Below are 23,889 nucleotides of genomic sequence, written 5' to 3'. Positions count from 1 at the left end.
AAAAAGGTGTTTTGCCACGGTCTATTGGACAGGATGAAGAACAATGCCCTCTCCAATGTCATTGCTCATTGATGTATTCAGTGATTGCTACTTTTTGATGGGGAATGTGTTCAATCATGTAGTAGGCAGAATTTCACCTCTCTGAATGAGCTGTTGAAGTGGAGGTTTTCCATTTAGCTAGATTTGAGAGCAAGTCTCAGGAGCTTTCAAAGAATGATTAAAGTGGGTACAAGAAAACCTGTGTATTGGAGAGTGATCTTTCTGCCCTTTTATGAAGCATCAGAAGAATAGCCTATGAAGCAGACAAACTGATGTGAAAATTGTATTGTGAGTCCTAGAATACACATTCTGAAAACCCAAAAATGCTGCAGGAAAAGCTGATGTTGTGGAACCTCTGGACAGCCACAGCTATACACTGATCAAGTAAGTCTTCAGAAGTTTAAAATTTCTATTGACCAAAACTTTATGAATTACTGGTTTCACATTTTTGTAAACATGTGTATGTCAGATAAATTTCATGCATGGGCTAATTGCAAAACAATTTATTAAAGGCAGCATAAAAGATTAATTACTACCTTCAAACTTTCCTATTGTCAAGTCAAACCTACCCACTTTGTTTTCGCTTCCAGGATTGCATTTGTCTTTCTAAGTATAAAGGCTAATTTCATTCTGAAGTCAGTCATAAAACAAATGGTATTCATTTATTTATTTGTCTGTTCATCTACATATAAAATTACAGAAGTTTATATACAGAAATTTGGCTCTCACCTCTTTGTCCACATGAATTACACATAAACCTAAATCATCATTCAAACACTCTATCTGGACAACTTTTACATGTACCAATTTTTTCATGCTTGTTTTCCAGGATTAGTGCCAGAAGAGTTGGCTCTTGCAAATTATTATGTCTGAAAACAAAACACAGAAATACAGCATGGATCTTGAAAAAAAGGAACTAGCTTTTTGACCTTCTTAAGAGAGTTGCTCTGCATTTACGGTGAAGAATCTTGTGGTGATTTTACACCGCTTAGAGTTTGGGTTTTACCCCCTCCCAAAAGTAAATGACCACACTACTCAGAATTTGGAAGTAAAATGAAATTATTATTTACAAAAAGTAAGCTAAAGATAAAAGGTAATAAACATACACAAATGCATATATTCATATACAACTAGACAATAGCCCAGGCACCCCCTAGGCAAAGCCCAGGCTGCCACAATATTCTATCTCTATTCTTACCAGTAACTCAAACAATGATCAGAGCAGGCAAGGCTGGACAGAGAGGCAGTGGGGAAAAAAATAATCAAGAGAGCAAGAACACTCTGAACTCTCATCTATATAGAAAAATAACAAGCCAATGAAATGGGATAAATATATCTCTTATATTTCTTTCAGCCCCTTTAGAGATGTACATCCTTTGGAAAAAAAAAGTAATTTACAATTAAGACACTAGTCTGAAACTGTAACACATTAGCTGCAGCTTCTTCTTTTATCCCATATGGTCTTCTCATCCCTAGTCAGTCAAACACTCTGAGTGGAACTGTGGATGAAAAAGATCTTTAAGAAGTTTACCTAGCTGATAGTGCTATGTGTGCTTGACTACACTTAACTGCCATGTGGGAAGGATTATGAGAAGAAAAATGAGAATTTTATTTCTAAAATGAGCTCCAACATTTAAGATTTTTTTTTTTTCTGAAAGAACTGGAGAAAGGAAGGGAGGTGTTTATGACTCATTCACCTTTTCCTTCCTTTGCTCCAATTTCATGCCTGTGTTTCTAAATATGGCGAAAGAGAAGTCTTCACTTGTAACTTTGTGAAGATACACCACACGTTGGTCTAGGAGCTTCTCATGAGGTTTATGGTAGCTGGAAATTGTTTCTCATTCTGAAAATGCTGGTTACTGCCCAGAGATACAGTAACTGCACACTGTATAGAATCATAGAATCAACCAGGTTGGAAGAGACCTCCAAGATCATCCAGTCCAACCTAGCACTCAGCCCTATCCAGTCAATTAGACCATGGCACTATGTGCCTCATCCACTCTTTGCTTGAACACCTCCAGCAATGGTGACTCCTCCATCTCCCTGTGCAGCCCATTCCAAGAGCAAATCACTCTCTCTGTGAAGAACTTCTTCCGAACATGTTTGGTTTATTATGCTGTATTATGTATGTTTGGCTTATGCTGTTGCTTACATCCATCTATGCCACTATCTGCAATTTAGTTGTTTGTTTGCTTGGTTTTTTAAACTGAATGTCTCTTTTCCATTTGAAATAATCAAAACTAGCAGATAACATAATACCAAAGTACTCCTCTTAACCTCTGAACAACTCTTCTATTGATTCTGTAAAGAAAATTCATGTGGAAAGTGAAGGTAGAATCCATACAATTAAAGTGTGCTATCCCTCACATCTTGGACAGTGAACAAAGAGATTTTCAAGAGTGCTTATATTTTTCCACATCTTTATTTAAGATATATTTTTAAAAATATATATTTTTAGTCAGGAAAAAAAATATATATATACAAAATTCAGGGCTGTACCAAGGCTTTCATCTACTCAGACTTCTCTCTCTTGTGTCTCTAGATATTTCTCTGGCAAACCAAAAACTCTTCTGCAGATATGCTGAGGGTATATTTGGAGGTGGCTATGCTGTCTGACTGGGAGGCAGTGATTGCTGGCTCAGAAATAAGATGTTACAGACATCCAGCCAAGAAAAGTTGCCACAGCAGTGATGATGCCATGAATTGAATTTATGGGCTATTGTGTATTTATCCACTGTCATTGCTAAGCAGAACAAGCAGCAAAACTCCCATCAGCCACAGCATCTGTTAAGCTTTAAAGCATAACTTCAAAATTAGACCCTGTGTTTGCAAATCCAGTGCCATGCAAAGAAGTGCCATCTGGCCTAGATCTGTTTGAGAGTAAATCCATTTGTTTTGTGAAACTGAGGAGAGACAGACCCAAAAAACCACAAGGCATTTGCATAGATAATTTACAGTAGTTGACTTAGACATGGGAATTGACCATTTCTGTGCAATAGGGTAGTGAAAAACAATGCACTTACACTAAGATGCCAGAATAATCTCATCAAGTGAGTACAAGGGGAAACTCTATTTGGCTTTTAAAGTCTTAACAAGATATAAGGATATTTGAAAAGGAAATGGATTCCTGTAGGGCATAATAAAATAAGATATGGGCCCTAAGGTAACTATTTTACCCTCTGTAACACCAAAAAGCTGGATCAGTTGATTTACAGTGAGAATTTTAAGGCAGCACAGAAGTTCTCTTTGATCCAAAAGCAGCTAGGAGTACCAAAAAGATGTCACAGTTGATCAGAGTTCAGTTGATCAATTCATGGTGATAGGAACATCTTCTGGAATATTGAACAGGTAATCTTATCTGACACTTTTTGAGGGACTTCAGATATATGCCAAGAGCATGAAAACTAATTATTATTCTAAACTATGATAAAGAAAGAAGGTCAGAAATTTTAATTGCCATCAAATATTTTTTCTGGATTCTGCATTCATGAGTGTGAAACCCTACAGATATTCTTCAGAGATACCAACAGAAGGACTAACATTAAATGATGAAGAAATTATATACAAGTTATCAGTCACAAAATATTTCAAACTTCTAGAGTCTTTAACTGATAGTAGCACAGTGCCTTGGGAAGCAGCCTAGAAACAGCATTCATATGAAGTCAGCATTTTTCAAGCAAAACCCTGAGGCATACAAGTGCAGCTGTACTGAAAGAAGTTGTGCCTGGCTGTGGTTTTTGGAGTTTGAAGGTTGGGAAATTCTTGAGAGCATGGTGGCTGTGCAGCCTCGTATAATGAGTCTTGAGGAAGCCTCTGCTGAGTAAATTCAACTGACCATGCTTTGGATTGTGATGAATAGCAAATCAATGCCAATGAAGAACATATGTAACTTCCACTTACCAGAAAGAAGCAGAATCTACGAGTAAGTAACCTACGGATATCTGAGTAGCCATTCCAGGCACTCAGCTCTATGTTCCAGGCAAACAGATTGAGGCATTTAGTGCCGTGGTCTAGATGACTGGACAGGGCTGGGTGCTGGGTTGGACTGGATGATCTTGGAGGTCTCTTTCAACCTGGTCGATTCTATGAAATCCTGCAAACAGCATGTGGTAAGGTGAGCAGTAAATTAATTCATACAGGCCAGCCAGTAACCTCAGCAGAAATCATGAAGCAGATGTATACCCCACAGCTGGGACCACAGCACCTTGAAATTAAACCAGGGCTGTATTTACAAGTCAGAAAACAGGCATTAATCACAGCAATTGGAGTACAATGCCTGATAAAAGGAAAAAAAACAACCAAAAAACTCTTTTCTCAGCAGCTTCTCCCTAAAAATGTCAGAACGTTTAAGTCAGGCTGAATTGTTTCTCACAAATCAGAAGTGTGATACTGAAATGGGGGGCTCGTTTTCATTTTAGGTTGCTAGGATCCTGAGTTTCCATGTTCAAACAATGAGATACTGTGCTACTGCATGGTTTCCCTGGTATGCTGATAAATAAACAGGAAGCCAGTCTTGCCAGCATACAGAATTCAGCAACTGATGAAAACAAGGCAAAAATAAGAGGAAGGGATCCAGAGCTTGAAATGTTTCCCCATTGTCAAATATACAGACTGACTAGACAGGAAGCCAAATGACAGATCATTAATGAAAGAAACTATTGAGGAAGAGCAAGGGAATGAAAAATCAGATGACTGAGAACCTGGAGTTCTGGCTTCAGTAATTTTATCTCTTTATACTTGTGAAACGGTGCCTCTCTTCGTGTTCAAATACATGCTGTCACAAGTCAGGAGTTCTTTCTTTTTTATTAATGTCCTGTGCTAAAAAGGAAGCCTCTCTGCAGCAGGTATCAGTGGCAAAGGTAGGACTAGAGCACAGTACATGTTGATACTACATAGCAGGATCATAAAATCAGTGGATTACCAAAATTTTGCAGGGGAACATCATTTGTGTTCATACCTTGGGGGTCTGTGTATTGCTAGGAAAATGATTAAGGAGCTAACACTGGTCAGGCCACACCTTGAGTCCTGTGTCCAGTTCTGGGCTCCTCAATTTAGAGAGATGTTGAGGTGCTGGGATGTGTCCAGAGAAGTGCAACAAAGCTGGTGAAAGGCCTGAAACACAGCCCCTGAGAGGAGAGGCTGAGGGAGCTGGGGTTGCATAGCCTGGAGAAAAGGAGGCTCAGGGGTGACCTCATTGCTGTCTACAACTACCTGAAGGGAGGCTGTAGCCAGGTGGAGGTTGGTCTCTTCTTCCAGGCAAGCAACAATAGAACAAGGGGACACAGTCTCAAGTTGTGCTGAGGGAAGTATAGGCTGGATTTTAGGAGGAAGTTCTTGCTAAAGAGAGTGATTGGCATTGGAATGGGCTGCCCAGGAAGGTGGTGGAGTTGCCATCCCTGGAGGTGTTGAAGAAAAGCCTGCATGAGGCACTTAGTGCCATGGTCTAGTTGGTTGGCCAGGGCTGGATGCTAGGTTGGCCTGGATGATCTTGGAGGTCTCTTCCAACCTGGTTGATTTTATGATTCTTTTATGAAGAAATGCTGAAGAACTTGGGGCTTTTTAGTCTGGAGAGAAGACTGAGGAGGGATATTATCTATGCTTACAAATACATAAGGTATGGGTATCAGAAAGATAGGTTCTGTCTTTTCTTCAGTGATATCTAGTAACAGGAAAAGAGCTCATGGGCACAAACTTGAGCACATGATGTTCCATACGAGTATGAGAAGGAACCTCTTGGCTTAGTGAGTGGTAGAGCACTGGAGCAGGCTGTGTAGAGAGGTGATGGAGTCTCCATCTCTGGAGTCATTCAAAAGCTGCCTGTACACTGGCCTGTGCAACCTGTTCTAAGTGAAAATGCTGTGGCAGGGGGGGTTGGATTAGACGATCTCCAGAGACCCCTTCCAATCCTTATTGATTCTGTGGTTTTGTGATTTTGATGACTAATGAGCCCCTGCCACACAGCAGAGCCTTGCGATTCACCTGAAGTACAATATACATAGCTATAAAGGTAACACCAAAGGCATTCCTTTAAAGCAGGAGTTGAAGTGGCACCCATTTTAGACTTCAAAAAGTTACTAATTAAAAGAAATTTGTTCCTAGTACTTTGCAAGATTCATGGCCATTCTTATCTGAAGACATTTGTGGACTTTTATCCCAGCTTAAGATTGTGAAGGATTTAGATTTTATTATTTAACATGAGTCCTGCTTATGGCAGTTTTAGAAATTTTAAATAAGTTATTAATGGTGCCTTGATAATAAAAAAAATATCATTTGGTATATTATAAATCAAAATGTAGAGTGAGTAGCATAGTGTTTTTCACATTACTTTTATAAATCTTAGACTTAACATAATTTTAAATCAAACAGTTTTAAATCACTGATTCAAATCACTCCCCTACTGTTCTGGCTCTGTCAAGAGATACAGGATTAAAGAGCAGATTTTTTTTAATGAGGGAAATGTTTGGAAATGTTTGTATGTGACTGCTTGGTGAGGGACTCATGATTTATAGTATTACAAAAAGAGAAAAGAACCCAAACCCCCAAACCTTGCAGCAGTGGTGTGGCAAAGCTTTTAAAGACAGAACAGTCAGGGCATGTAAAATTGCAGTTACTATAGAAACAGGATCTTAGTCCTTTTGTAAATGAATGTGGAGAATTTGGGGATGTACATTCTGACAGAGCAGCACTGTGAAGCTAGTCACATTCATCACTCTTAGCATAATTTTTTTTACACTATAGTGAAAAAAGCCCCACTAGCAATGGAACATGTAGAGGAGGTAAGAAGGATTACAAGAGGGATTGTGCGTGGATGTGAGAAGATGGACATTGTTTTAGAGAGCAGATGATACAAATGGTCAATGCCTTGGTGTGATTTTGTCAGATGACTCTTAGATTAATTGATGGAATTAAGAGACTCATAGATGGGTTTCACAAAAGATTCTGTATACAAAGGACTTAGACACTAAGGTAATACCTAGAAAGAAAATTAGAGAGACATTAAAAACACTCCTATTCTGAAACTTGCAGTTTGATGTGTTTTGGATCCATGTTTATTGCCATGCACTAGTTTGAAGCTAGCTAGAATGTTTTGGTGAGAACTAGATTACAGGCTGTGAAAGGAAAACAATGGTGAGGTCTACTTTCCCTCATAAGCTTACTGAGATGTATAAGAACAAGAAATAAAAACAAAGATAACCACTTCTTCTGCTGCTGCTGAGCTCTGAGCTGCATCTTACTCTCTAACCTCACCCTCCATTTTTTGACTGATCCACTTTGCTTCCTAACCCCTTGGCTGAACCTCCAGTCTTCCTTGGGATTGGGGTAAGGTTTAGAGGGGCAGGTGGAAGGTGTAGGGGTGATTAGCTCCTCCTGCGGACTCAGGTTTCTGGGAGGGCTGATGTGTTTCTGTATTACCTTTTTTACCTTGTATATTTCTGTCTATATCTGTATATACTGTAGCTATCTGCTTGTATATTGTGCTAGCTGTAAATATAAGCTTCATTCAATTTCCAGAGCTGGCTGAGTCTAGTCTGGGTGATTCCAAAAGTGGGGGGGGGGGGGGGGGGGCAGGGAACACCCAAACCATCACACACCGCCAAGACCATTTTAAAACAAAAGATGCATCTTTCTGTTCTGAACCTTTTGTACCCTAGATTAGGTGCACAGGAGCTGTTTTGTTTGAGAGTAGCATTTGTTATATTACTCATATTTTCTCCTGGGGCCATAAGAAGAATATAATCCGTGTTTTTTTTGTGGGTTGTCAGGTGTTCTGTTTGGAAGATGTGTTTAATAGGCGGTAGATAATAAAAGTCAGTAATATGTAAACTACATAATGAAGTTAGGCCCCTGAAGCTATGATTTTGTAATAAAATATTTATGATAAATTGTTGTTAGTTACTAAGTCTGCTATATGGAGTCTACTATAACCTTCTGAGAACAGAAATCTGTTCTGGCCCAGATTTCCTTATACTGCAGGAACTTGAATTTGCAACAGTTCCTCTGTGTAAAAGGGAGACAATAGTAACCTAAACCACAAGATACTGAGAAAATACATGTATTATAGAATTTCAAACACTTTGTTACTTCAATAACATGCTCACATTACGTGCTTAGAGTAGCTCAGATGAGTTTAGAGATGCCCTAAAACAAGTAGTTCAAGTTTTTTTATGTGTTGGGAATATTTCCTGTTAATAGAAACATAACTGTACAGTGCAGTACCATGCTGTGTTATGGAAGGAGGAGAACAAAATGAACTTTACTTTTATATTCAGTGATTTCTGACAAAGCAGAAAGAGAGAAGAAAGAAGAGAAAATTAATACTCCTTCTCTTCCCCCTCTTCTCCTTCTCCTTCTTCTTCTTCTTCTTCCTTCTTTTCTTCTTCTTCTTCCTTCTTCTTCTTCTTCTTCTTCTTCTTCTTCTTCTTCTTCTTCTTCTTCTTCTTCTTCTTCTTCTTCTTCTTCTTCTTCTTCTTCTTCTTCTTCTTCTTCTTCTTCTTCTTCTTCTTCTTCTTCTTCTTCTTCTTCTTCTTCTTCTTCTTCTTTTTTCTTTTTCTTCTTCCCCTTCTCCCTTCTCCCTTCTCCCTTCTCCCTTTGTCTGCTTCTTCTTTTCTTCTCCTTTGTCTTTCTGCTCTCTGTTCTTTCACTAAATTCTTGATCTTAACAGGATCTGCTGTGAAGGAGAATAGAAGATGTTCACATTGGGAAAGGCTTAGAGGGCATTGGGAAAGGCATGATCATATCACAGTATCATCAGGGTTGGAAGAGACCTCACAGATCATCAAGTCCAACCCTTTACCACATAGGCTTAAAAAGGGCATTGGGGAAGGCATGATCGTGTAGGCTTAAAGGGCATTATCTATTTTATAGTAAATATGTTGAACTTTATAAAAAGGACTTAATTAATTTAAGTGGATTTTTTTTTAGGCTTTTATGCAATTCACAAACAGCAACATTTCAGAAAGTTGTAACTTACCCTGAACATTTTTCCTCCTATCAAAATTTCATGGTATGAATGATATGTGTAAACTTCCCACAGTAAAATTACACTTGAAAGCTTGGGGAGACATCCTTGCCTAGGCTGGCTGCTAAGAATCTTCATAAAGAGCCATTTGGGAGATGAATACCAATTACAAGCTTGGAAACAACAGCAACATGTCTAAGAGGCAAACATGAGCTGAGCTTTGGTGATGGCTTACCATAGGTGAATATTTAAAAGCACACTTTAAATAGACAGGCTAGTTCAACTGTAATGCATGTTGTTTTGGACAGGAGAGCAGTGTAGTATGGTGCTATAGAACCCACTGGCCTTCCTTCCTCATCTTTCTGGTCTTTCTCTAGGTGTAGCTGGCAGCCTGTTTTTAGTGTTTGAGTGCACTGTGAAACTTTGACCTAAGTTAAAAACCTACTTGAGTAGAGGGAATATTTTAGTTATGCATTTACTAGAAGATTGAAGATTCAGAAATCTCTGCTAAACAGTCACTATGAAAAAAAAAAAGAAGGGGAAAAGAAAGAAATAAAAAACAATCCCTTGCTACCCATTTAGATAAGATTGAGGAAGGCTTTAAGTAGCAATAAAAAAAAACCATTATGAGCTGTTGTATTCTGACAACATAGTCACTTAAGCTGCAGTATGACTGGAATGGGAAGTGCAAGATGATAATGATGCTATTTGTCACCAAAAAGTAGGAACACGCTAATAGTTTTTTGTGGAATTCAAGTTGGCCACCTATAAGCTAATGAATGCAATGAGTGTTTTAAACCAGCATTAAATTCATGTATGTTAGTCAGCTGAAGCTGCTGTTACTTACTCATTAAAAATAATGGCCAGATTGTGGCCTCTAAGTATTCTGGGATGGATCTTTCCACTTCTTCCTGTTCAAACTGTTTCATTGGGTATAAATAGAGGATAATTATGACTTTCGATAAGTGGCTCCATTTTCAGTTACCCGAATCTCACTAAATCTCAGATTTATAATCAAAAGGAAGTTATATGAGGGTGATATAGATCTGAGGTGTGGAAGATCCAAGTAAGTATTCTAAAAATAAAATAAAGTAAGAATTAAAGCAAACAATTTTTTTTTCAAGGGGTTGAAGAAGATTTAGGTGCTGAGGTGTCTGGATTTGTTAAGATTTCAAATAATAATGAGTACTGGAAGCCCAAAGTTCATAACATTTAGTCATCCTGACAAAAGAATAATTGTATGCACTCCTTTCTCTCTCTAACCTGCTGTCTGTATGACTAATCCATCTGCTTCCTAACCCCCTTGGCTGATTCTCCAAACTCACCTTGAACGTAAGGCAAGGTCTAGGATATGGTAGAGGAGTGTAAGGCAAGGTCTAGGATGTGGCAGAGGAGTGGAAAGGACGTGGAAGAGTGGCTGGGAGCCCCACCTGGGGACTTTGATTTCTGAGAGAGCTGTTGTGTTTCTGTATTACCTTTTTAACTTGTACATTTCTCTATGTAGCTGTATAGATTGTAAATATCTGCTTGTATGTTGTGCTAAGCTGTAAATATAAACCTTCATTCTTTAATTTCCAGCCACTGGGTCTAGTCTGGGTGATTTTCTGAAGTGAGGGGGGATGGGTAACGTCCAAACCATCACAGGGAGGAGGGGACGTAAGGACAGGAAAAGAACCTTAAAGTTCACCCCACTTGGGCTGGATGGCCAATTCTGCTCTAGGCTTGTGTTGTGACTTTAGTGTGAAGTGTCAGTTTTATAGCAGAATATATACTAACACACATGCAAAATCAGTACTAGATAAAGTACCATAAAAGCACCCATAGAGCAGTTGATAATGAATATATGATCATAACTGAGGTGACAAAATTCTTTCTGAGAATCATTTATTCATTAAAAAAAAAAGAAAAAAAATCAGTGTGGTACAAACTGTTTGCCATCTTGACCTGACTACATGAAACAAATATAAGCAAAGGAAATAATACACTGAAATAACAGCAGTCAACACTGAAAGAGCATTACTCAAAATGTTTTGAGTTTGTTTTTTTTCTTGAGAACAATGTGATGGTTTGGGCTCTTACCTGCACCCCACACTTTGTATTTGCCCCAGCTAACTCAGACGGCCTCTGGGAATATAAATGAAGCAATTTATTTTACAGCAGCAAATATACAAGTAGCTATTCACAATATATACAGTTATATACAGAAATATACAAAGGATAAACAATACAGAAGCACAACTCCCCTCCCAGAAACCTGAGTCCCCAGGAGGGGCTCTCAAACCACCCCAACACCTCCCCCAGCCCTCTCAACCTTACCCCAGTTCTCAGAAAGAAGAGAGGTGCAGCCAAGAGGTTAGGGAGCAAGGTTAGTGGGAGCAAGGTTAATGAGATGTGACCAGGTCTGAAGGCAGAGGCAGAATTAAAGACAAAACGGAGAATGTTTTACTTCTTCTTCCCAGATGTCTCAGCGTGACTGTGAGCGAAGAGACACAATTGTTTTTGATTTCACTGCCCACTATCTAGTTCTTTTACCAAAACATCCCAGCTTGCTTCAAACTACCACAGAACAATTTGTCCAAAAGGTACAATTCCAAGAACTACAGTAAGAGTGCTGGTGTTCCTTCTACTCACACATCTTCTCAGCAGCAGAGAAATGTGAATCCAAACAAGTTCAGTACAGGGAGAGTAACTTTGGGGTCTGTTGCTTCTCCAAGTCAAGTGATATGGAGTATTTGAAGATGGCTTTCTCTTAATCTTTCTTATTTGAAGTGTTCCACTTTGCAAAAATAATGAATTATTCATTGGGCAAGAAAAACAGAGAAAGTAAGAACTATGACCTGAATCATCAATTATTCATATAACTTTAGAGATCCATGACTTTGAGTGGAGAGGTGAATAGCAGTCAAAAGTTTCTGGCAAAAATCATCTCAAGGATTATCTTTTTCATATATTTGTCCCAACTGCATGTATTATATGTAAAAGTCATCTCATTACTTGTACACAGAAGGCAAGATCATATAGCTGGAATGTGTCCAGAGAAGGGTGATAAAGCTGGTGAGGGGCCAGGAACACAAATCCTATGAGGAGAGGCTGAGGGAGCTGGGGGTGTTCAGCCTGGTGAAGAAGAGGCTCAGGAGTGACCTCATTGCTGTATACAACTACATGAAGAGAGGTTGTAGCCAGGTAGAAGTTGGTCTCTTCTCCCAGGCAACCACCAATAGAACAAGGGGACACAGTCTCAAGTTGTGCTGGGGGAAATATAGGCTGGGTGTTAGGAGGAAGTTCTTGCCAGAGAGGGTGATTGGCATTGGAATGGGCTGCCCAGGGAGATGGTGCAGTCATCATCCCTGGAGGTGTTCAAGTGAAGACTGGATGAGGCACTTAGTGCTGTGGTCTAGTTTATTGGCTAGGGCTGGGTGCTAGTTTGGACTGGGTGATCTTGGAGGTCTCTTCCAACCTGGTTGATTCTATGATTCAGTGTTATAATTTTCTCCTCTCTGTGTATGTGTTTTTCACTCTTTTATGTCGAATCTGTCTACACCTTCTGCTTGTTTCCCACATTTCTCTGGATCTTTCAGTGACTGATTTTTTTCCCCCAGTTATGGTGTTAAGGAGGGGATTAGGTTTGAACCTGGGTTTGGGGTGAAATGCAATGAGGCAGATGTAAGAGTTATTAAATAATTTATTAATATATATAGAGAAATCTTCCCCAAAGTTATTTACAACTGACCCACACAAACTCTGTGATGCAGTTGGTAGAACTATTGTTGCAGAACACCTATAAACAATCAAATTATGCCATTTGGGAGAGGGTTTTGGAAATGTTTCTAATTAGGGAATCTTACAGCATAAACTGCTGCTGGTAAGGTTAATCAAATTATTTTAGCAACTTGAATAGAGAATTCAGATGCTCACTGGTTGGAGGTCTTATTATCTGTGTTACAAGAGCATACGCAGGAATATTTATGTATATGTGGTGACAGTCGTGTGGCTGAGGCTTCATGTGTGTGGCTGCTGCCATGTGGCTTGTTGCCAGTTCAGTCCAAATTGGGGAACACCATCTGAGGATGGTTCACGGGCATGAGAGGGATCTTCCGTGGCTCGCAGGAGGTCATCGGATAGGCAGCCAGCTGGGCAAAAGCAGGATCCGGGCTTGCGGGCTGGAAATAATCCAATGGGATGCTGTGGAGTAGGGGGTTGGGCAGCTCCCAGGCCGGCACGGCAGGCTGGAGTGGCAGGCTGGCCAGGAACGCGTGGTTTGATCATCTGCTGGATTGTTACCTGTATTCAGGCCTGATTAGGATGCAGTGTCATAGCACACAGGAGCAGGTAAAGAGATAGCAGTGGCAAACAAACCAAGGTAGCAGCAGCAGCAGGCAGCAAACAAGCAGGGCGAGGTGAGCATCTTGTTTACCTGCATTCTCCTGTTTATCAGATGTGGGCTGAGATTAATGGTCCTGTGGCCATGATATCATCCAACTGGCTTGGGCAGTTGGCCAAAACATACTAAATTAGGCAGGGTCCACAGGTCTGGCTCCCCCAGATATGGGAAGAGCAGGAGCCTTGCACCCAGTGGGCCATAAGCTAGGCGCATGGGCTTACACAACAGCGTTACACAACCTGGGCCAGGGCAGGCCACGCTTTATGGTGACAGGTCCTTGGTGTCCCTTTGCGTCCCTTTGCGTCCCTTTGTGTCCCTTGGTGTCCCTTTGCATCCCTTTGCATCCCTTTGCATCCCTTTGTGTCCCTTGGTGTCCCTTTGCATCCCTTTGTGTCCCTTGGTGTCCCTTGGTGTCCCTTGGTGTCCCTTTGCGTCCCTTTGCATCCTTTTGCGTCTCTTTGTGTCCCTTGGTGTCCCTTTGCATCCCTTTGTGTCCCTTTGCATCCGTTTGTGTCCCTTTGCATCCCTTTGTGTCCCTTGGTGTCCCTTTGTGTCCCTTTGTGTCCCTTTGCGTCCCTTTGCATCTCTTTGCATCCCTTTGCGTCCCTTTGTGTCCCTTTGCATACCTTTGTGTCCCTTTGTGTCCCTTGGTGTCCGTTTCCTGCGCTTACTTCTGGTATGGCAGATAGGTAACCATGCCCAGGCAAGGCAGAACGTGTATAAGCCTATTTTGGGCCTGTGGGCCCTCCACGACATATGGAGATTCCAAATTTAGCTGTATGCTTGATTTAAATTAAATCTTTGAATATGAACTAACTGAAAATTGTGTTAACAGGAGGAAAGAAGAGTGAAAATCATATGCAGTTGCTCGTTTGATCTAGGTATTCTTTCTCACAGGCTTACTGTAGTGTCACAGCCTGACTGAGCCCCACAGAGTTTATTAGCCAGGAGGCTACACAATATAGTTACTCGTTCCAGTAAGTTGTATAAGTTTACCACTCTCTTCTACTGTGACTTAGTTAAGAAGCCAAATGTGGTATGCATGTGAGTTGCTAATAACTAACAGCTTTACAGTGCAATCATCTGAACATGCACCAACTTTTGGAATGTATTTCTTTTATGCTGGAACAAGTATGGCTTGCAAAGGATTAAAACTGGATATAAATATATGTTAGTAGTAGCACAACATCTGTAAAATGGTAATACGTATTTTATGCTGCATTCAAAGGACATTATGAATCATAAATAGGTGACAATAGATGTCTTTATAAAATATTTATCACACACTCTGGCTTCAGTCAGGCTGTAAGACACTCAAGAGTCATCAACAGAAAGTGAATAGAATTATCAAGGTTACGGTGAGTTATTTGTAATGAAATGTGCAAGCCTAAAATTAAGTACTGCAAATGATGGCAAAAAGTTGTCGGGTTAAAGTTAGACAATAAACCATAGTCTGGTACAGAACAGCCCCCTGAGGTGTTGCATCGTTCTTTGAAACAAGGCATAAGGAGTACTTGCATTAAATTTTTAGCCTTTGGAGTGTAGCAAAATGAAATTATATCCATCACAAATCTCCTAATGAGTGTTTGAAGAAACATATGTAGGCAGTTTGAAAATAGCATTCTGGAAAATCAAGAATTATTTCTGCTGTTAAATGGCCAATTGATGCCCTACGTTGTGGTGATCCTAACAAAATGTTGGCAGGGTGGCCAAGAGAGCCAGTGGCATCCTGGCCTGCATCAGGAATGGTGTGGTCAGCAGGAGCAGGGAGGTCATTCTGCCCCTGTACTCTGCACTGGTTAGACCACACCTTGAGTCCTGTGTTCAGTTCTGGGCCCCCCAGTTTAGGAGGGACATTGAGATGCTTGAGCGTGTCCAGAGAAGGGCGATGAGGCTGGTGAGAGGCCTTGAGCACAGCCCTACGAGGAGAGGCTGAGGGAGCTGGGATTGGTTAGCCTGGAGAAGAGGAGGCTCAGGGGTGACCTTATTGCTGTCTACAACTACCTGAGGGGTGGTTGTGGCCAGGAGGAGGTTGCTCTCTTCTCTCAGGTGGCCAGCACCAGAACAAGAGGACACAGCCTCAGGCTGCGCCAGGGGAAATTTAGGCTGGAGGTGAGGAGAAAGTTCTTCACTGAGAGAGTCATTGGACACTGGAATGGGCTGCCCGGGGAGGTGGTGGAGTCGCCATCCCTGGAGCTGTTCAAGGCAGGATTGGATATGGCACTTGGTGCCATGGTCTAGCCTTGAGCTCTGTGGTAAAGGGTTGGACTTGATGATCTGTGAGGTCTCTTCCAACCTTGGTGATTCTGTGATACTGTGTGATACTGTGATACTGTGAAAATCATTCAAAATGCAAAAATCAAACAAAAAAAGGAAAAAAAAAAAGAAAGATTAATTTCTTCTCTTTATCCAAGAGTGAAGAATAAATTTTAGGTGTCAATTTTCTAATTCTCTATGACCTAGATCTTTTGGGTCCTCCAAGCAAGCAATCTAAATTACAGTATAATTTGCTACTCTTAATTCTTACCTTGCAATAATACTACCTACTGCATTGCTCTGGGTTCTGTACTGGAGATTTTGTGGTGTCCTGAGACCCTAAAAGTCATTTCTAAAGAATGAATAAAAAGTTTCTGTGTGTGGTGCCTTGAGAACATCACAAAGTGAATTTTAGCTTTAAAATTCTAGAATGGTCACTGTGGTGGAATCAGTAATGAGCTTCAGACTGAAGTAGAAGAACCACTACTATGTTGTTCACTTTTTTTTGTGTCTGTTTAGCTTTTGAAATGTCTACAGCACATTCTATTATGCCCACAAAATAATTTAGAAAGCATCAGCAGAGTACATTGTGTATATTGTTGTCCTGAAGAAGTATCAGCAGTGTCTGGAAGACCATTTAGAAATATTCAGAGGATCTAAGTGCCCAAAATCTCTTTCAAATCTGGAGTGACCTGAGCCTCTAATTTTCTTGGACTCAGTCAAACTTCAGTGTCACTTTGTATTGTGCTGCTTTGAAGCTAATTAAAATATTTTAATGAGAGAGCTTAGATTACAGGCTGTGAAAAGAAAACAGTGGTGATGTCTACTTCACTCATAGGCTTGCTGAGATGTATAAAAGCAAGGCACAAACATAGGTAAGAGAGTCTGTCAGAGTCTGTTTTTTCTCCCTTGGCTTCTGCTGTTCTGCTTGGATCTGTGTAACCCAACTAATCATTCTGCTTCTAACTCTCCTTGCCAGTTCTCCCAGCTCACCTTGCACATAAGGCAGACTCTGAGATAAGGTAGAAGGGCAGAAAGAAGGTGGAAGGGTGATTGGGAGCCACTCCTGGGGACTCTCATTTCTGGGAGGGGTATTGTGTTTCTGTATTACTTTTAACTTGTACATAACTGTAAATATTTGTGTATATTGTGTATATATATGCTTGTAAATTGTGCTAAACTGCAAATACAGCTTCATTCCTTAACTTCCAGCTGGCTGAGTCTAGTCTGGGTGAATTTCATTGTGTGTGTGTGGGTGGGTAACTCCCAAACTATCACTCATATAGTGTATCTAAGATAAATTTTTCTTATTTCCTCCTGTACCAGAGATAAGTCAGTGTCCCAGAACCATTAGGATTCCTCTGTCTTTTCATCTGTATTGTTCCTTAAGGCTAGATGGCTATAGAGTTCTGCAGTATTTACTGTCTTTTCTTCTTGCTGTGCATACAACAGTGAAGTCTGTACAAGAGTTGGGCATCCCAGCTTTTCTACAGCAGGCAAATTAAGAAATCCTTGAGATTAAAGTTGTTGGAGAGTACTTATGTATTAAATATACCCTGCTGGAAAGAAGCTAGGTGGAGAAAGACCTTGGAGTCCTGGTGGACAGCAAGTTCTCCGTGGGCCAGCAGCCTGGGGTTCATCAAGAAAAGTGTGTCTGGCTGGTGTAGGGAGGTTCTTCTTCCCCTCTACTCTGCCCTACTAAGACCACACCTGGAATACTGTGTTTAGTTTTGGGCTTCTCAATTGAAGAGAGACAGGGACCTGCTGGAGAGAGTCCAGTAGAGAGCCATGAGGATGACTGGAGAACTTGAACGTCTCCCCTGTGGAGAGAGACTGAGAGCCCTGGGGCTGTTTAGTCTGGAGAAGAGAAGGCTGAGAGATCTCATCAATGTCTATAAATATCTGAGGAATGAGTGTCAAGAGGATGGTGGCAATCTCTTTTCAGTGGTCCACAGTAATAAGACAAGGGGACACAGACTCAAGTTGTGCATGTTAGAAGGGAGTTCTTGACAGAGAGAGTGGTTTGCCACTGGAATGGGCTGCCCAGGGAGGTGGCAGAGGCACCATCGTTGAAGGTGTTCAAAAAAAGACTGGATGAGGCACTTAATGCCATGGTCCAGTTGATTGGACAGGGCTGGGTGATAGATTGGACTGGATGATCTTGGAGGTCTCTTCTAGCCTGGTTGATTCTATGATACTGTAAAAGGTTACAGCTCAACATGAGGAGAAACTTCTTTACAGTGAAGGTGACAGAGCATTGGAACAGGCTGCCCAGAGAGGCTGTGGAGTCTTCTTCTCTGGAGACTTTCAAAACCTGCCTGGATGCATTCCTGTGTGGACTACCCTAAGTGTTCCTGCTTTGCCAGGGGAGTTGGTCTCAATGATCTCAGGAGGTCCCTTCCAACCTCTAATGTTGTTATTCTGTAATACTTCTCCATTCTTTTATCTTCTGTATACTTCTTTGGAACTGTAAGGAGATGGTGTTTGATGCTAACTGAACCTTTATTTTGCACAAACAAAACCTTTATGTTCTCCTTACATCTACAAATACAGGTGTTTTCTGAAAAAAGAACACTTCTTTCTATCCATTTAGTTCAGCATCCTTATAACTGACCCTGTATCACTATAGAGTCACCTAAAGTAGTAAAAGAAGAAATTCATTGTGACTTTCTCTCTCCTATCATGACTTCAGGTTTTTTTTTCAGTAGGAACACTTTTTGTTGGTTTTATTTTCCACCTAAAATCATACAGCTGGCAAAAACTATAATAATAATAAACTGTTAAAAATCAGGATCTGGTTTAATATCAGCTGATGTAAATTGTTATGGTTCCAGTCTTCAGCTGACATGCACTAGCACTCCTGACAGGGAGATTCTATTTGTGGTTGCTTAATGAGAAGCACAACTTCACAGGAGAAGAGTTTCTTCTCCTCTAAATGCTGTGTTTGTTTCTAGCTATTTTCCTGAACTATATTCAATTAGAATTACTTAGTCTTAAATTATTCTTCTGCTAGGAGCTGCCTGGCATAGAGAAGGCATCAAAGAATTGCTTCTGGACACTGTATTTCCAGGAGTGTTTTAATATCTGTATTCATTAGCAGAGAAAGGCTTCCTTTAAAATATAATGCATTTTTTTAAATGTCTTGATTTGGAGTAAATGTAGGCAAGCAGTCTGCCAGACAAGAAAGGTAAACACAGTGAGCTCAATTCATATTCTATTAAATTCACACAGACAGGTCCTTAGCTGGTGCAACAAAAGCATATCAATTTTCTGATTGCTTTTATTGCTTATTTGTTACAAAATGACCTTCAATGAACACTGCTTTCCTTCCCACATTCTCAAAGAGAAAGAGGTCAGTAAAAACATGGCTGTCAAATATCTGTCAGGACAGATTTATTGTACTGCTTAAACCTGTTGAAGTAGATATTTTTTCTCCTTCTCTCTTGTACTCTGACCTAGTGGTTAAATCTCAAGTATATTATTTTATTTATTTCTTCTCTTTCTTCTTGACATCCTACATGAAAGAAAACATGTGTGAGTCAAATCTCTGCTGAATTGAGTGTTTGAGTGAGTAAGAAGCTTCTTACTAGTAGAAAATCCGACTTTAAAATACTACCTGGCCCCAGATACTTATATCAGTTGACTAAAACCCATTTTATCTTAATTCAATTCTGCCATAAAACTGACACTTCACATGGGATCCACTAAAGTCACAACACAAGCCTAGAGCAGAATTGGCCATCCAGCCCAAGTGGGGTGAACTTTAAGGTTCTTTTCCTGCCCTTATGTCCCCTCCTCCCTGTGATGGTTTGGATGTTACCCATCCCCCCTCACTTAAGAAAGTCACTCAGACTAGACTCAGTGGCTGGCAATTAAAGAATGAAGTTATATTTACAGCTTAGCACAACATAAAAGCAGGTATTTACAATCTATACAAGTTAAAAAGGTAATACAGAAACACAACAGCCCTCCCAGAAATCAGAGTCCTTAGAAGGGGCTCCCAACCACCCTTCCATGTCCTTTCCACTCCTCTACCATATCTTAGACCTTGCCTTACATTCAAGGTGAGTTTGGAGAATCTTCCAAGGGGGTTAGGAAGCAGACAGATTAGTCACACAGACAGCAGATTAGAGAGAGAAAGGAGTGCATGCAGCCAAACCCAGAGAGCAACTCTGTCATCTACATTTATGTTCTTGATTTTATACATCTCAGCAATCCTATAAGTGAAGTAGACATCACCATTGTTTCCTTTTCACAGCCTATAATCTAATTCTTCTCACCAAAATTTCCCGGCTAGGCTCAAACTAGCACACTCCCTCAAGGAGACTAGGTGCAGATTGAAGTCTCTGCCAGGTTAGCACTAGAAAACTGTAAGAAAGTTCTCTGCATTTCTGTATAATCTAGTCCCTTTATAAAGCTGGGATAATGTAGTGCAAGGTAAACAAGAATTCACTCAAACAAGTGCTTATGAATTTCACTCTTTCTGAGATGTAAATTTAATGCCATTAGCTGTTGTTTCAACCATCCATTGCATTTAGTTGCTGCTAAAGATTGTCAATTTGCAGAAACTCTTGCAGAACAGTTAGTTAATTTCAGGGGGAATGATAACATATAATAAACACAGAAGAGGTCGTTAGTGCAGCTACATGGATATTATCTCAACCTGCCACGTTGCTGGCGATATGTAGAAGTTGTTTTGCAATGTGCTAAGCCTAGACAAAGTCTCAGCTAATGTGATGTTGAGAAGACTCACAATGGCAGGCAGCAAAAAAAAAAAGTTTAGGATTACATTTGCACCTTTAATATTCTTTAGAATTATTCTGAAATGCACAGACTAGAAAGTGAGCTACTGTCAGTGAGGACAGCTTGATTTTCTTTGCTGGTTTACTGCTCTTTATTACCAGCTAGTAACAATCTGGCTCACTCTATTTGCTCTGAGACCAGTGGGGTTTTTTTGCTAATGGAGTTGTTCCCACGAATAGGATAATAATGTCAGATATTGGCTACCATTTGATTGGATTTCTGTTAACATGATAACCTTTTCCAACAAGACATCTTGGGAGAAGGGAAATCTGCCCATTTGTTCAAGGTCTTGAGTGCCTGGAAATATAACCAGCTGCGTAATGATGCATAGCTGTAATGGTGCATGGGCGACAGCTGACTGAACATGAGCCAGCAGTGTGCCCAGGTGGACAAGAAGGCCAGTGGCATCCTGGCCTTTATCAGGAATAGCGTGGCCAGCAGGACCAGGGAAGTCATTCTGCCTCTGTACTCAGCACTGGCTAGGCCACACCTTGAGTACTGCTTCCAATTCTGAGCCACTCAATTTAAGAAAGATGTTGAGGTGCTGGAACATGTCCAGAGAAGGGCAATGAGGCTGGTTAGGGAGCTGGAGCACAATCCTAAGAGGAGCAGCTGAACGAGCTTGGGTTGTTCAGCCTGGAGAAGAGGAGGCTTCAGGGGAGACCTTATTGCTGTCTACAGCTACCTGAAGGGAGGTTGTAGCCAGGTGAGGATTGGTCTCTTCTCCCAGGCATACAGTGATAGAACAAGGAGACACAGTCTCAAACTGCACCAGGGCAGGCTTAGGCCAGATGTTAGGAAGAAGTTCTTCACAGACTAATGCCATTCTAATGCCATAGAGTGATTTGCATTAGAATGGGCTGCCCGGTGAGGTGATGGAATCACCATACCTGGAGGTGTTTAAAAAGAGGCTGGATGAGGCACTCAGTGCCATGGTTTAGTTAATTAGAAGGTGTTAGGTGATAAGTTGGACTCAATGATCTCAGAGATCTTTTCCAACCTAGTCAATTCTGAGATTCTGAGACATGCAACACACCTGATGTGCTGTACATGTGTTTTGAATGAAAGGTAGCTTATAAAACAGAGCTGCAGAACATGAAGGGAGAATACAGCAACATAGCCAGAAAAGCAAATACTGAGCTTCTAAGATGACAAGGATTAGGTAAATGCTTCATCCAGTGACCAGAATGGGCTGACACTACAACCAGAACAGGATGCTTCACCACTGTGTTTAGGTGGGGCAGTGAGAACTTAAAAGATTAATAAACTATACTTGTTTCAGTGTTTTATGAATAGATGCTCTATTTTTTAGTTACTAATCTTTTTGTGTTTCAGAGTAGCTGTTTTATTTATCATGAAATCACAATGCATCGATCACAGGGCCTGCCCTCTGCTGGGCCTGCTGAACCAGGCTTTATATACACCAGCAATCCTAGTATGAGGTGCAGCCTAGCTGTAGGAACTCTGCAAAGGCTAATTTACCCTACTGTGAAGCAATAGGATAAATTAGCTCATGCATTTCTCACTGCTGAAGCAGTTACACTATTTCTGTTATCTGAACTTCTGCTGCTGCTGTCCTCCTGGGTCTGTGTATTCTTCCCTGTGGTATGCAGTTTAGGTATGTTGCAGGGTTGCACTTTGTAGGGAATGAATTCAGAAGTGAGTGAATAACTAAATTTTCACAGCAGAAAGAGGAAGTCCTGAGGCCTTACCCCCTGATGCACTGGAGAGAACTGTGGGAATAGACAGCAATACAATTGGCCTGGGAGCTGCAACTGCCCCTATCCTAACTAGCTCTCCTAATCCTGGGATTGCATCTTCTGTAGCTGTATGTGCATGCATTGAGGTTTGCTCTCCCACAGTGTTTCCTCATTCCTGCTCTAGCCATGTTGTGTTGTTGCCTGTTATAGGAGTAAGCCCTGCCTCTTAACTAAAAGCTTCTGAACCACTCAACCTGATGGTATCCACTGAAGGTGTAAGTGGACTTGAAAAAGAAACTTGTTAATCACACTAGAACCAGAACTCAAATATTTTTAAGCCTCAAGGTCAGTCTTGATGGGGCTCTGCGAATCCTGATCTGGTCAAGGATGTCCCTGCTTACTGCAAGGCAATTGGAAGCTAATGGACTAACTCCCTTCTTAAAATGCTTATACATCAATGCACAGAGCATGAGGAATAAGCAGGAGGAGTTTGACATCTGTGTTAGGCTGAATGACTATGATATAATTGCCGTCACTGAAACATGGTGGAACAATTCCCATGACTGGAATGTTGTCATGGATGGCTATGTACTGTTCAGGAAGGATAGACCAGCAAGATGAGGTGGGGGGGTGGGGTGTTGCTCTCTATATGTGGGAGTGACTGAAATGTGTTGAGTTCTGTCCAAGGTGAGGAGGCTGTGGATTCTCCTTCTCTTGAGGCATTCAGGGCCCATATGGATGTGTCCCTCTGTGACCTGAGATAAATTATATGGTCCTTCTCTGGCATGAGGGTTGGACTCAATGATCTCTTTGAGTCTCTTCCAACTCCTAACATCCTGTGATCCTGTGGTTGGACCAGATGACCTCTAGAGGTGCTTTCCAACCAAGTGAATAGTATGATTTTACATGTTACACACACCTACATACTTAATGTAAAATAACTTCTTAAAAATACTGACTGCCCTTATAAAAGGTAAAAGGATCATTAATGAGCATTTTGTTGTAATTTGCTTTACTCCTCTGCTTACCATACAAAATTAAATATGTCAGATGGGAAATCATAGAATCACAGAATTGTTAGGGCTGGAAGAGACCTCAAGGACCCTCTAGTTCCAACACCCTGCTATGGGCAGGGACACCTCACACTTGATCAGGTTGCTCAGAGCCCCACACAGCCTGGCCTTAAAGACCTCCAGGGATGGCACTTCCACCACCTCCCTGGGCAACCTGTTCCAGTGTTTCACCACCCTCACGGTGAAGAACTTCTTCCTAATGTCTAATCTAAATCTGCCCTCCTCTAGCTTGGATCCATTCCCCCTAGTCCTATCACTATGTGACACCCTAAAAAGTCCCTCCCCAGCTTTCCTGTAGGCCCCCTTCAGATATCAGAAAGCCACAATAATGTTTCCTCAGAGCCTTCTCTTCTCCAGCCTGAACAGCCCCAACGTGCTCAGTCTGTCTCCATAGCAGAGCAGCTCCAGCCCTCTGATCATCCTTTTGACCCTTCTCTGCACACATTCCAGCATGTCCAGATCTTTCTTGTAACAGGAGCTCCACAACTGGATGCAGTATTGCAGGTGGAGTCTCTTAGTCTCTGCCTGTAGTTGTGTTTTGCAGATTAGGAAAGGTGCAGAGGAAATATTTAAAAATTATTTATTTTAAAATAGTTTAAATATTTAATATTTTAAATTCCTAATTACCACCTGCCCCTCAAGTAAAACGTGATAAACAGATGCAAGAGGCACACTGAC

The 23,889-nt window shown here is 41.0% G+C and overlaps 1 long non-coding RNA gene across 4 annotated transcripts in view; it reads left to right on the top strand.

The window, feature by feature from the left end:
* LOC135177841 (uncharacterized) overlaps positions 1–3,916 on the top strand; it is a 30,639-nt gene extending 26,723 nt beyond the window's left edge. The window contains exons 4-5 of one of the 4 annotated variants that reach the window (XR_010303193.1): positions 339–423; positions 2,582–3,916. This is a non-coding gene — a long non-coding RNA (uncharacterized LOC135177841). Of the gene's footprint in view, positions 1–338; positions 424–868; positions 1,102–2,581 lie in introns of those variants that run through there. The other 3 variants (XR_010303192.1, XR_010303190.1, XR_010303191.1) reach the window with 3 other exon arrangements.
* Positions 3,917–23,889: the final 19,973 nt, after the last annotated feature.

This window comes from Pogoniulus pusillus, chromosome 8 (genome assembly GCF_015220805.1).
Source record: "Pogoniulus pusillus isolate bPogPus1 chromosome 8, bPogPus1.pri, whole genome shotgun sequence".
Classification (NCBI taxonomy): Eukaryota; Metazoa; Chordata; class Aves; order Piciformes; family Lybiidae; genus Pogoniulus; species Pogoniulus pusillus.
Note: the sequence above shows the minus strand (reverse complement) of the source record. Positions and strands in the feature narration are given on the sequence as shown.